Here is a 15,494-nt window from a genome sequence, read left to right as displayed (position 1 = left end):
CCCATAATAGCACTTTGCCATGGATGGACTTCCCACCAAGAGCTTTGGTCATCCTTCTGAGGTTATTGAAAAAATAAGCTGTGTTTTTTTAGCTGTGTGATTGAGCAAGTCACTTCGTCTCTCTTTCATCCAATGGAAAACAATGAGATCTATCTCATGGGGCTGCTGTAAGGATGATAGCAACTGATGTATCTAAGCTGTCCTGCTCAGAGTGTTAGCAATGAGTTATCTCTCCTTGTCTTCTTCAACTCCTTCTCTTGTGAATTTCATTTACCCATTTGACCACTCAATGCATAATAATTAGGCACTTACTATAGGAAGACGCATGGTGCCAGATGCTAGAAATTCAGTAGTGGACAAGCTAGACAGACTCTCTGAGCTCGTGGTAATATCAACTGCGAGCAGTTGTTATTCAATGCTATTTAGGTACCAACCAGCCTGCTTAGTGCTCTATAGGCATTAACTCTTTAATGCTTGTAACCACCGAAGAGGGTATCTACTTTTATTCCTACTTTACAGAATAGAAAAACATAAGACCACAAAAGAAAAATTACTTACTCCAGTTGTTGTTGTTCAGTCACTAAGTCATGTCTGACTTTGTGACCCCCATGGACTGCAGCACACCAGGCCTCCCTGTCCCTCACCATCTCCTGGAGTTTTCCCAAGTTCATTTCCATTGAATTGGTGATGCCATCCAACCATCTCATCCTCTGTCACCCTCTTCTCCTCTTGCCTTCAATCTTTCCCAGCATCTGGGTCTTTTCCAAAGAGTTGGCTGTTAGCATCAGGTGGCCAAAGTATTAGAGCTGGGTCTGGAAGCTAGTTCTGTCTGACCCGAAGCAGAAACAGCATGTAAGCTGAGATCCGAAAGCTTGGGGCCTCTCGTGAGAGGGGGTTGTGTGAATGCCTACAGGGATGGCTGAGATGGCAGAATCTCTGCCAGATGCAAAACATCTTTCTGGGCCTTCTCCACTTTCCATCTCTCATGTGAAAGCTTTTGGTGCTTGAAAATCATAAATAATCTATTGAAAGGAGATCATCTGGAGGCAGCCAAAAGAAAGGGCCGTCCATTACTGAGGCATCAGGACAGAGGTGTGTGTGCACATTAAGTTGCTTCTTTGTCCAACTCTTTGCAACGCCATGAACGGTAGCCTGCCAGGCTCCTCTGTCCACGGGCATTCTCCAGGCAAGAATACTGGAGTGGGTTGCCATGCCATCATCCAGGGGATCTTCTTGACCCAGGGATCAAACACACTTTTTTTACATCTCCTGCACTGGCAGGCAGATTCTTTACCACTAGAGCTACCTGAGAAACCCCAGGACAGAGGTAATCTTCTGGAAAAGAGAGTGACCCATGATCTTCCATCACTCTGCTTGTGCCTCTTGAAGAATTTATTCTTTGGGGCCATTGGTTTCAATGCGAAAAGCTCTGGGCCAAGTGATGGGGGAAGGGGAGCAGGATTGTCTAGTGGTTAAGCCCAGAGACACCTTTACAGTGGCTTAGATGGTAAAGAATCTGCTTGCAAGATGGAAGACCCAGGTTCAATCCTTGGGTTGGGTAGATCCACTGGAGAAAGGAATGGCTACTTGCTCGAGTATACTTGCCTGGAGAATCCCATGGACAGCGGATCCTGGCAGGCTACAATTCATGGGGTTGTAAAGAGTCAGACATGACTGAGCAACTAACACTCTGGTGTTAGACTGCTGAGGACTTGACTTTATCCTGCCTCAGTTTCCTCACCTGCAAAGTGGGCTTCACTATTGCAGTGTTTATTGCTTATTTTTATTCTTGGCTGTGTTGGGTCTTAGTTTTGGTGTGTGGGATCTTCATGCCAGATGTTTGTTGCAGTACTTGGGTTTCTCATTGCTGTGGCTTCTCTTGTTGCAGAACATGGTACACAACCTGTTTAGTTGAGGTGCTTGGGCTCAGTAGTTGTGCTGCAAGGGCTTAGTTGCTCCACAGCATGTGGGATCTTAGTTCCCTGACCAGGGATGGGACAGACGTTCCCTGCACTGGAAGACGGATTCTTAACCAGCAGATCATCAGAAAAGTCCCAGGTTTATCTCTTAGAGTAGTTGGGGTGGTTACATGAGATGACGACATGGACGGCTGAGTAGGGAGCCTCCACCTGATGGATGCTCAGGAACTATTTGCTGATTGAGGAATTTGCCGCTAAGTCACTTTAGTCATGTCTGACTCTGCGACCCCATAGATGGCAGCCCATCAGGCTCCGCTGTCCCTGGGATTCTCCAGGCAAGAACACTGGAGTGGGTTGCCATTTCCTTCTCCAATGCATGAAAGTGAAAAGTGAAAGTGAAGTCGCTCAGTCGTGTCTGACTCTCCGCGACCCCATGGACTGCAGCCCACCAGGCTCCTCCGTCCATGGGATTTTCCAGGCAAGAGTACTGCAGTGGGTGCCATTGCCTTCTCCAGATTAAGGAATTTAGAAAATCCCAAATCAAACGCATCTCCCCTTGTTCAGCAATGTGCTTTGAGTACCTCTTATACATTACACGCACATAAACAGTGATTATCTCATTTAATCCTCTCTATAACCTTGCCAGATAAGAGTTCTTAAACTGTTTTTCGCAGATGAACTCTCAGCATCATTGATGATGTCCAGCTTTATTCTCTGAAGGGGCAGGCAGGTGTCATGAGCACCCCCACCCCCACCCCCGCTGTCTCCTGGCCCTTTTCTGCCTGGAAGAGTTTTGCTGCAGAAAGTCACAGGATATACTCTTTGTAAAACTTTTTAATTAGTTAATTAACTTTTGACTGTGCTGGACTTTTGTCGCAGTGCTTGGACTTCTCGTTGCTGTGGCTTCTCTTGTTGCAGAGCGTGGGTTCTAGGCGCACACGCTTCAGTAGTTACAGCAAATGGGCTCTAAAGTGCCAGCTTGGTGGTTGTGGAACCTGGGCTTTGTTGTTCCAAGGCATGTGGGATGGTCCCAAACCAGGCGTTGAACTCATGACCCTGGCATGGGCAGGCGAATTCTCAACTACCGGACCACCAGGGAAGCCCCAGGATATAAAATCTTGATTCCTTAGATTTCTGCTCAAAAGTCACATCCTTCTAGAGGCCATCCTGACCTCTTCTTGTAACAGAGCATGTGTTATGCCTTAGTCCTCGTACCCTGATTTGTTTTCTTCATAACCCCCCAAAATAGCTGATATTTTATCTGTCTATTGATCAGTAGGCCAGTCTTGTTTATTTCTCTGTATCTGTCATTCATAAGTCTTACCTATCATATCTATGTATTCTCTCTATGTACCTATTATCTCTTATTTGACTTGATCACGAGAACTGAAGTTTGGTGAAGGCAGGAACTTTGTCATGCTTATCCAGTGCCACTCAGTGCTTACGTGTTCATATATAGCTGCTCAATAAGTTAATTGTTATATACATGGGTAAATGGAGAGATGAATGGATAGATGGGAGAATAGACAGATGATTGGATGAGATGAATGGGTGAAAGGACAGATGGATAGATAGGTGTAAGGCAGAGTGGGTGAACTGATGGATGAAAAGCACATGGGATTTTGACTCAGATGGACCCTGGACCATCTGAAATCCTGACTGCATCTCTCACTTGCTCCTGCTCTATGCATCCCATTTCCACCCTATTCATTGGCATCACTTTGCTGTTGTTTAGTCGCTAAGTCATGTATGACTCTCCATGGACTGTAGCCCTCTAGGAAACTCTCTCCATGGGATTATTCTGGCAAGAATACTGGAGTGGGTTGCCCTTGCCTTCTTCAGTATCACTTTGAGTATTGTCAAATCATTAAGCAAGTAGAATGCCCCATTATTTCATATATCACGTCTTTTCTGGTGTTTTGAAAACTGTTCTGAGAAACTAGAGTTTACAGAGTGGCTAGGAGTCAACATTTCACCCCAGGCTTCAAGTAGAGCAGCCCCTTTTGAATCTGTCCTAAACATGCAAATTCTCCATGAGATTCCAGTTGATTAAGGAAGGTAAACTACTGTAAAATGAAGCACACTTTGATATTCAACTATGATCTATTTCATTCATTTTCTGGGTAATGAAATTATCCCAGATATATGAATTTCCTTCCCCCAAAGTCTCAGGGATTAACGTCATGATCAAGACCTGACTTAAATATGACTCCAAGCCCAACTGTCTTTCCATGGAATACGTCACTCATTCATTTATTCAATCACCTGAAGCACATTTATTGGGCACCTACTCTACCATGGACCCAAATCTCATATCTCAGTCTAGGTGTTGGGGATAGAGGGATGGACCAGACAGGGAATTTTCCTGCACCCTTAGAACAGCCCTTGAACAAATAATATCAAACCAGATAGTTTTGAATATTAAACCAAGGAAAGTCAGAGAGAGTTATGGAGAAGGATGGTGATGATGGTAGAGTTCTAGGAGCCCATTCCAAAGATATCTGCTCCAAACGGACATAGCTCAGTGGACCTTTCTCAGTGAGAGAAGGGGGCTTCTGTGGTAGCTCAGCTGGTAAAGAATCCATCTGCAATGCAGGAGACCCTGGTTCTATTCCAGATCAGGAAGACTCACTGGAGAAGGGAACTCCAGTATTCTGGCCTGGAGAATTCCCTGGACTGTATAGTCCATGGGGTCACAAAGAGTCAGACACAATGGAGCCACTTTCACTTTCTTTCTTTCAGGATTAAAAATAGTTTGCTAACCCCCTCTCCCCCAAACTCCTACTCATTCCCTTTCCTCTCCCCATCTAGATCTGCAAAGCCTTCCAGCAAACCCATTCTCAGGAGCTCAGGCTGATCAGAGTGGCACACGCATTTCATTGCCTGGTAGGCCCAGGATCGGACTTTGATGGACCCAGTGACATGTATGTTTTACTGTTCAGTCATCCCAAGACAATTTTTATCAGCCTCACAGCCCAGTTTCCTGCTTCTGCTGGACTCTTTCATGTGATTTTATGCTTGGATGAAGCCACAGTAAATTAAGCTGGAAAACACATATATGTGGACACAGAACAAAAAGCCTCACTATTCAGGATGAGTCAATGTTTCAGATGCAGCTGGGGAGCCTTTGAACACGTCTTTCATTGGTAGGAGTGATAAGATGTAAGAGAGATTATGGGAGAATAAAACACTGCTCATTGGAACTGTAGTCTGGGTGAGTTGCTGATACCACCATTTGGAGCATCTTGAAGGAAACTATCTTAGAAAATGAGAAATGTAGCCGATTCTGTATCTTCCTAGATCATATTGGAGATGTCTGATTTTTTTCATTAAAAATTTTTCATTTACTTATTTTATACTGGAGTATAGTTGATTAACAATATTGTGTTAGTTTCAGGAGTACAGCAAGGTGATTTAACTCTACAAATACAGGTATTTAGGACTTCCCAGGTGGCTCAGTGAGTAAAGAATCCACCTGAAATGCAGGAGATGAAGGCAGATGTGAATTCGATCCCTCAGTTGGGAAGATCCCATGGAGAAGGGCATGGCAATCCACTCCAGTATTCTTGCCTGGAAAATCCCACCAGCAAAGGAGCCTGGTGGGCTACAGTTCACAGGGTCACCGACAGCCAGACATGACTGAAATGACTGAGCACCCAAGCATACATGCATCTATTCTTTTTCAAAGTTTTTCCCATTCAGGTTATTACAAAGCACTGAATAGAATTCCCTGTTTATACAGTAGGTTCTTGTTGGTTATCTCTTTTAAATATAGCAGTGTACACATGTCAATCCCCAAATCCTGATGTATCCCTTCTCTAGACCCTTCCTGCCTTAGTCAGGAAAGTTTGTTCTCTAAGTCTATTAGTGTTTCTGTTTTGTAAATAAGTTCATTTGTATCTTTTTTTTTTTTTTTTTAGTTTCTGCATATAAGTGATATCATAGGATGTTTCTCTTTATGTCTGACTTACTTCATTTAGCATGATAGTCTCCAGGTCCATTTATAATGCTGCAAATAGCATTATTTCATTTTTTTAAATGACTGAGTAATAGTCCATTGTTTATATGTACCGTATCTTCTTTATCCAGTCATCTGTTGATGGACACTTAGCTTGCTTCCACGTGTTGGTTATTGTCAGCAGAACTGCAATAAACATTGGGTGCATGTATCCTTCTGAGTCATGTTTCTCTCTGGATATGTGCCTAGGAGTGGGATTGCTGGATCATACGGTAGCTCTATTTTCAGTTTCGTAGGAATCTCCACACTGTACTCTGCAGTCAGTGTATGGATTTATATTCCCACCAACAGTGTAGGAAGGTCCCCTTTTCTCCAGCATTTATTGTTTGTAGACTTTTTGATGATGTTCATTCTGATTGGGTGGTGCTAGTGTTAAACTTCCCTGCCAATGCAGGAGTCATAAGAGATGTGGGTTCGACCCCTAGGTCAGAAAGATCCCCTGGAGAAGGAAATGGCGACTCACTCCAGTATTCTTGCCTAGAGAATCCTATGATCAGAGGAACCTGGTGGGCTATTGTCCATGGGGTTGCAAAGAGTTGGACTTGGCACTCATTCCTACTGGTGTGAGGTAATAGTTTTGCAGTTGCATCACTGTAGTTTTGATTTGCATTTCTTTAATAATTAGTGATGTTCAACATCTTTCACGTGTTTGTAGGCCATCTGCATGTCTTCTTTGGAGAAATGTCTGTTTAAGTTTGATAGCCACTGAATACCTGTCTTCTGAGAGTCAATCAAGAACGTGATACATCATACTACATAATACAGGAAGCACTAATTAAGCACCTTCTGTGTACATAGATGCACAGTGAAAAGGAAGGAAAAGATATGATTTCCACCGGTGAAAACTTATTTGGAATAAGTGCCATCATGAAGTTAGAATGATTTGGGGTGTGGCTGCTAGGTGGGGGGTGCTGGTGTAAGACATCCACCCAAAGGTGCCCAGAGTGGTGGTTAGACCCTTGCCCTTCACCACTCCAGCCCCAGTCTGCCCCTGTTCTGGAGCCACTGCCTCAGGAAATAGTGGTTTCTCTATGCTTCCACCTGGGTGCAGCCTCTGAACACTGGCTATGTTTCAAACATATCTCACTGTATTTGGTTCTTAGCTGTTAGCGACAGGCACTGAACTCCAAGGAACTGAAGCCCAAGATTCTTCACGTATAGCGTTTCTATTCTTCAGGTACAGACGAATCCAGGAGCTCAAATAATGCCATCTGGGCTCTGTCTTTTGTATTTCATTGCCTTCACTTTCAGGAAAGCTCTTCCCAGTGGGGCATTAGGCGTGGGTACTGGCAGCTTCAGATTGATATCTCCCCAGTTCAACAACTCCAGGGGAAAGAAACCTGCCATTTTTATATTATCCCAATAAGATCCTGGGACTGAGTCTCATTGGACCAATCCAAGTCACATGCCCATTCCTGAACCAATCACTGTGGCCAGAGGGATGGAATATTCTGATTGGTCAAAGCTGAAGATGGATCCGTCCTGAAGTTGGATGTTGAGGTCAACCAGTCCCACGCCATATGAAGTCACAGTGTGTTATGGGTAGTTCTGTAAAGTAAAACTCAGGTACTGTTACTCAAAGAAGGGGAAACAGATTCTAGAAGGGCAAAAATGCTCAGTGCTCAATTTACTGTCTCATAACACGTCCCATATCCTGCCTTGTGGTATAGCTCTTCTGCTTATCTGCCCTCCCAGCTGAAAGCTTCTTCATGCCAAAACTGACATCTGTTTCAGCGTCTCTTGCTTGACCCTGGAGTGTGCCTTTCACATGACAGGTGCTCAATAAATAGGACTCTAATGGAATAATATATACGCAAGCTCTTCTTTTACTTTGTTTGGTGTAATGACTTTAAGAATCCCGGTGTGGAAGGAAATGCTCATTTCAGCACTCCTTTCCAACAAATACATCTTCATGTAAAAGGCAGAGCTTTCAGAGCTTGTGCAGTCCCTGGTTTTTATGATTAACAAATAAAGTTGAACAAAATTAATGAACGTGTCAAAATTTCTGAGGCTTTGACGACTCAGACTCATTGGGTAAATGTTTCTATTGAATGAAACAGATTTATCTTTCCATTGTTCATAACTGTAGGTCATTTAATAGATGAGGCAGCCTGAGGCTACTGTGGAGACTGAATACTGAAGTGGGGAGAGTGGGAGTATAGAAAAGGTTTTCTAGGCATTGGGAAAGTTTGGAGCCCCAGACGTTTAAAGTAAGATGTAGGAGTCAAGATAGTTTTTCTTATAGGGATTTAGACTCAGCTTACGGTAACTTAAGTCAGATGAAAGGGTCTGAAAGCGAAAGTGTTAGTCGCTCAATCATGTCCAATCCTTTGTGACCCCTTAGACTGTGGCCCACCAGGCTTCTCTGTGCATGGGATTCTCCAGGCAAGAATACTGAAGTGGGTTGCCATTCCCTTCTCCAGGGGATCTTCCCGACCAGGGATCAAACCTGGGTCTCCTGCATTGCAGGCGGGTTTTTTACCGTCTGAGCCACCAGGGAAGTCTTGAAAGGGTCTCGTCTAGGTATAAAGAGATTTGTTCCCTTAGGGGATCACCAGCGGGTTAAAGAGAAAATCAAATCCTAGCTGAGGATTGTATAGCTGATTCACAACGTTGTGTTCATTTTTGCGGTACAGCAGTGATTCAGTCCTGGTGAAGGGCTTGACTTACATTAGGAACTCAGGGTGCTCCAAAGATCAGCGGTGTGGCTCAGAGCCAATCGTAGTACTGACCTCATGGATGTTAGCAGAGAAGGCAAGGGCACCCCACTCCAGTACTCTTGCCTGGAAAATCCCATGGATGGAGGAGCCCGGTAGGCTGCAGTCCATGGGGTCGCTAAGAGTTGGACATGACTGAGCAACTTCACTTTTCACTTTTCACTTTCATGCATTGGAGAAGGAAATGGCAACCCACTCCAGTGTTCTTGCCTGGAGAATCCCAGGGATGGGGGAGCCTGGTGGGAGGCCGTCTTTGGGGTTGCACAGAGTCAGACACAACTGAAGCGACTTAGCAGCAGCAGCAGTGATTCAGTCATATATGTGCGCATATATATATATATATATTTTTTTTTCATATTCTTTTCCATTATGGTTTATCACAGGATGTTGAACATACTTCCCTGTGCTAAACAGTAGGACCTTGCTGTTTATCCATCCTATATAGTATCCTTTCCATCTGCTAACCCCAAACTCCCAATCCATCCCTCCCCCACTTTGATAACCATAGTCTGTTCTCTGTGTCTGTGAGTCTGCTTCTGTTTCATAGATAAGTCATTTGGTCCATATTTTAGATTCCACATATATGTGATAAATGGCATTTGTCTTTCCCTTTCTGTCTTATTAATACTTCACTTAGTATGATCATCTCTAGGTCCATCCATGTTGTGGCAAATAGCATGATTTCATTATTTTGCATGGTCGAGTAATATTCTTGTGTGTGTGTATCTGTGCGTGTGTATATACTACATCTTCTTTATCCATTCATCTGTAGGTGGACATTTAGGTTGTTTACATGTCTTGGCCATTGTGAATAGTGCTGCTATGAACTTCTCGATGGAAGTATCTTTTTTGAATTATAGTCTTGTCCAAATATATGCCCAGGAGTGGAATTGCTGAGTCAGAGATGGCTCATACATTCAAGCAGTGGGATAACTACATAGGAGTTACATAAGAAGCTTGTCTAGAATACGTATTTCTGGGCCCACTCTTGAGATTCTGATTCAATATGTATATCGGGTAGGAGTGCGGAAATCTGGTGAAGCCAGATGTGGGAACCTCTGTCTCAGGGATGCTGCTGACCTGCATCTGCAGTGCATGGTGGGTAGAGCTGGGTGTCCAGAGTTGGCCAGATTGGAGTGAGAATCTCAGCTTTGCTCCTACTGGCTTGGAAGCCTTGGGTGATGAGAACCAACTCAATCCAATTCTCTGATGCTCGGAAAAAAGTAAGGATGAGCACCATCCTGACCTCTCAGGGTTGCATGAGGATAAAAACAGGTACAGCACACAGCAGAGTGCCTGGACTCTGTGATGCCCACAGGACCAGTGATGATTACATTCTGCAAGTGTTATGCCAGAGACATAAGGGTCACTGTGTTCATGCTAGGTCGCTTCAGTCATATCCGACTCTTTGCAATCCCATGGGCTGTAGCCCGCCAGGTCCTTTTGTCTATGGGATTCTCCGGGCAAGAACACTGGGGTGGATAGCCATGCTCTCCTCCAGGGGATCTTCCTGACCCAGGGATCGAACCGGTGTCTCTTATGTCTCCTGCATTGGCAGGAGAATTCTTTACTACTAGTGCCACCAAGGGGCCACTACTACACACCTCCATTTAAACAAACCTCTGCAAGAGAAATTAATTAGCAATCACATCTTAATACTACTACTTCTAAATAACAGCAAGAGTTTATGCAGTGCTGTATGCCAGAACTAGTTCTAAGTGCTGTCTAGCTGTTTTTTTAAATGGGAAGATAATTGCTGTTCAGCTATTAACCCGGTTTATTCCTACAACCATCCCATGAGATAGGAGCTGTTATTATTTCCATCATATAGATGAGGAAACTGAGGCACATGGAGATGAAGTAACCCCCTTTACAGATGACATCTCCCTTGGAGCCGTATGGGTTGCAAGAAAACAATACTGTCCAAAGAAACTGTCATTTGGTTGAGCAGAACTGGGTAGGAGCACAGTTCTTGGGAGCAAACTTGCAGTGTGAAATAAATCCAATATAGTTGCCTGTGTAGGTGGGCACTTCCAGTTAGGCTCTCAGTTTCTCAAATCCTTGGGTGTGGCTATTCTGACAAGGTCTGATTATTCTGCATATTCAGACCTGTACAGCCGGTGACCTTTTAGAGCTGCTTTTGCCCTAGAGTCTTGTCATCTCAAGGGTCAGGTGACGTTTTCTATCCTTCTTCCTTAATTCTTGTGCAAGGCACTGCTTAGACTCTCCCACCCTGAGATTCCCAAGAAGGTAATCTGGCCCAGAGGCGATGACCCAGCTCAGCAGAGTGCATCCCTGCTGGTTTGCAGGACTGGGCTTCTCAGGGGTCAGCAGAGGCAAAGATGTCAAGCCAGATGCGTGATGCCTCCTTCCTGGTCTAACAGGGAGCCACGCATCAAAGCACTCCTTGCAAAGGCGGTGCTCAGGTTTCCCAGGCAGCCTGAACACCTGTGCTGTTTCCTGCACAAGAAAGGCATCTGCTTCCTTGGAAATCAATTACCAGGGCCCATTTAATGAGCTGCTTGCCTCATATCCATTCTGATCAACATGCCTTTGGTCTCCTTACTCTCCTTCGGCTCACACAGCAGGATCTGGGGAGGGGAAGGCAAGTTTCCAGACCCCCGACTAAAGGGCGAGTCTCTCCTCTCCTTCCCTGACTCCTCAGATTCAGAAACTCTTGTCAGTGTCTAAAATTCCACCATCATGATTCATTCCTTTGGGCTTAAAGATCATCTTTGATCTTTTGGTATTTTCCTTCTCTACTACTTATTAGATTTCTTGTAAATCTTAAAAAAATTGCATACCTGTTGTAACTAGACAAAAAATTTAAAGAAGTTGAAAAGAAGAAGTCATTAATTTCTTCCTTCCTTCTAACTTTCCCTCCAACTCTGGAGAAAACAATACTGGCTATCTAGTTTATGTCTTGACACAGCTTGATTCAAGCTCATAAAACATTTACAAGTATGTATACATTTGTAAATTGTTTTCATATTATGCACACTAACCTGTACCTTGCTTTTTTTCACTTATTGCATCAGAAATTCCTGCATGTGCACAATTAGATCAACACAACTTTTAAAATAACTGCATAGTATTTCATAGTTTGATTTTACATCATGAATTCAACTATTCTTCTACTGATTGACATTTAGGATGTGTCCAGGGTATTTATGTCCATATGCTTGACACTAAACGATGCTGCAATAGATGTGCTCGTGTTTTTGTTGTTGTTGTTATTGCTGTTGTTCAGTCGCTCAGTCATGTCCAACTCTCTGCGACCCCATGGACTGCAGCATCCCATGCTCCCTGTCCGTCACCAACTCCCTGAGCTTGCTGGAACTCATGCCCATTTAGTTGGTGATGCCATCCAATCATCTCATCCTCTGTTGTCCCCTTCTCCTCCTGCCTTCAATTTTTCCCAGCATCAGGGTCTTTTACAGTCAGTCAGTTCGTATCAGGTGGCCAAAGTATTGAAGCTTCAGCATCAGTCCTTCCAATGAATATTCAGGACTGATTTCCTTTAGGACTGACTGGTTTGATCTCTTTGCAGTCCAAGAGACTCTCAAGAGTCTTCTCCAACACCACAGTTCAAAAGCATTGATTTTTTGGGCTCAGCCTTCTTTATTGTCCAATACATAAATCCATACATGACTACTGGAAAAACCATAGCTTTTACTAAACAGACATTTGTCGGCAAAGTAATATCTCTGCTTTTTAACATGCTGTCTAGGTTTGTCATAGCTTTTCTTCCAAAGAGCAAGCATTTTTGGTAAAAATAGCTCCATGTTTTTGTAGTTACTTTTATTTCTGTAAAGTGGATTATCCTCAATTGAGATTGCTACATCAAAGAGGATATGCATTTTTATTATGACAGCTACTGCAAGACTAATTCCCAAAGAGCAATTAAGACTTCCAAGAAGAATATAGGAATGCTTGTTCTCCATATACATACTAGCACTAGATATTATCAGTCTTTTCTTATTTTTGTTAATCTGACTGATGAAAAGTAGACTCTCTCTGTTTCACTATGCATTTCTCTGGGTAATAGTTCGTGGACATTTTTGTATAGCTTATTGTATTTTGGCCTTCAAAAGTCTCTCAACATGCAATTATTCTTAAAAAGAGTAATTCCTTAATAACTTGATCACAATTACTTGTGAGCTCAGAGTGAGGCCTTACAAGGGGGTGCTTTACAATAGGAAGCAGGAATGAAGAACCATTCAACATCTGTTAGGAACCTGAATTGGGTTAGGTTGTAATACGCCATAGTTTGGTAATATGTTAATGGTAGTGGAAGCTCAGTGTAACTAAAATTTTTTTGTTAGGATCCAGCTCCGTCTGGTTCAGTGGTATTTGCCAGCACTTAAAAGATTGTGTTTTTAACATAAGTTTAGAGAGGCTGCTGCTGCTGCTAAGTCACTTCAGTCATGTCGGACTCTGTGCAACCCCATAGATGGCAATTGAAGGTTAATTTTTCAGATAGACCCTTCCTGATGCTGGCCCATGATTCAGTTAGCGACTACCCCATGAGTGACACAGGGGCTTCCCTGGTGGCTCAGTTGGTAAAGAATCTGCCTGCAATGCAGAAGACCAGGGTTTGATCCCTATGTTGGGAAGACCCCTGGAGAAGGGATGGCTATCCACTCCAGTATTCTTGCCTGGGAAATCCCATGGACAGAAAAGCCTGGTGAGCTATAATCCATGGGTTTGCAAGAGTTGGACACAACTTAGCAAATAAACCACCAACTAGACTACCACCACCCATGAGTGACACAGTTCTTGTGGAGTAGCTGTCTGCTGCTGCTGCTACTAAATCACTTCAGTCGTGTCCGACTCTGTGCGACCCCATAGATGGCAGCCCACCAGGCTCCCCCGTCCCTGGGATTCTCCAGGCAAGAACACTGGAGTTGGGTGCCTTCTCCTGGAGTAGCTGTCTAAGTTGTCTTTAATTGAAGAGATGCTGTGAATGTAGTTTAGAAGATGGTCCTATTGCTTGATCCTTCACTTTCCAGAAGAATCTTTCAACAACTACATGATCTGGATGGACCTTTAATATGCACCCAATACATCATTTTTTTTTCTAAAGTTGACTCATTGACTAGGCATTTCTGCCATGTCTAGTATGTGCCAAGGACTGATTAGAAACTGAGAGTACAGTGCTGAACAAGACAGCTCTCATGGAACTCAAACTCATGTGGAGAAGGGCAGATAATATACAAGCTGGTTAAAAATTAAATAGGTTCATTTTGAGATAGTGATAAATTCTACAACTGGAAAGATGTAGTAGATCACTATGAAAGGGTAGGTTAGCTTTGGCCCAAATAGAGAAAATATTCTGAAGAGATGACGTTGAGCTAAGATCTGGATAATGAGAATAAACAAGGTCAAACAGAGATTGGTGGGTGGAATATTCCTGGGTGAGGGAAGAGCATACATAAACTCTTAAAAGTGGATGAAGATCAGAGACCCCACGGAGCAGAAGAGCTCCTGTATGTCTGGATCCAGTGGAAGGTTCTGACTTGGATTTAGGCTGGAGAGGTAGGTGGAACCTGCTCATGCAGGGGTCTTCAGAGCATGCTAAGGAGACTGCATGTGTTTTAAACCCGTGGGAGTCACTGAAGGACCCTTATGCATGTTCATTTCGGTTCAGTTCAGTTCAGTTGCTCAGTCATGTTCGACTCTTTGCGACCCCATGAACCACAGAATGCCAGGCCTCCCTGTCCATCACCAACTCCCGGAGTTCACCCAGACTCATGTCCATTGAGTTGGTGATGCCATCTAACCATCTCTTCCTCTGTCATCCCCTTCTCCTCCTGCCCTCAATCTTTCCTAGCATCAGGGTCTTTTCAAATGAGTCAGCTCTTCGCATGAGGTGGCCAAAGTATTGGAGTTTCAGCTTCAACATCAGTCCTTCCAATGAACACCCAGGACTGATTTCCTTTAGGATGGACTGGTTGTATCTCATTGCAGTCCAAGAGACTCTCAAGAGTCTTCTCCAACACCACAGTTCAAAAGCATCAATTCTTCGGCGCTCAGCCTTCTTCATAGTCCAACTCTCACATCCATACATGACCACTGGAAAAACCATAGCCTTGACTAGACAGACCTTTGTCAGCAAAGTAATGTCTCTGCTTTTGAATATGCTATCTAGGTTGGACATAACTTTCCTTCCAAGGAATAAGCATCTTTTAATTTCATGGCTGCAGTCACCATCTGCAGTGATTTTGGAGCCCCCCAAAATAAAGTCTGACACTGTTTCCACTGTGTCTCCATCTATTTCCCATGAAGTGATGGGACCAGATGCCATGATCTTCGTTTTCTGAATGTTGAGCTTCAAGCCAACTTTTTCACTCTCCACTTTCACTTTCCTCAAGAGGCTTTTTAGTTCCTCTTCATGACACCACCTTTCTGCCATAAGGGTGGTGTCATCTGCATATCTGAGGTTATTGATATTTCTCCCGGCAAACTTGATTCCAGCTTGTGTTTCTTCCAGTCCAGTGTTTCTCATGATGTACTCTGCATATAAGTTAAATAAGCAGGGTGACAATATACAGCCTTGACATACTCCTTTTCTTATTTGGAACCAGTCTGTTGTTCCGTGTCCAGTTCTAACTGTTGCTTCCTGACCTGCATACAGATTTCTCAAGGCGCAGGTCAGGTGGTCTGGTATTCCCATCTCTTTCAGAATTTCCCACAGTTTATTGTGATCCACACAGTCAACAGCTTTGGCATAGTCAATAAAGCAGAAATAGATGTTTTTCTGGAACTCTCTTGCTTTTTCCATGATCCAGCGGATGCTGGCAATTTGATCGCTGGTTCCTCTGCCTTTTCTAAAACCAG

The sequence above is a fragment of the Bos javanicus genome, chromosome 25, assembly GCF_032452875.1.
Source record: "Bos javanicus breed banteng chromosome 25, ARS-OSU_banteng_1.0, whole genome shotgun sequence".
NCBI classification, from domain to species: domain Eukaryota; kingdom Metazoa; phylum Chordata; class Mammalia; order Artiodactyla; family Bovidae; genus Bos; species Bos javanicus.
Note: the sequence above shows the minus strand (reverse complement) of the source record.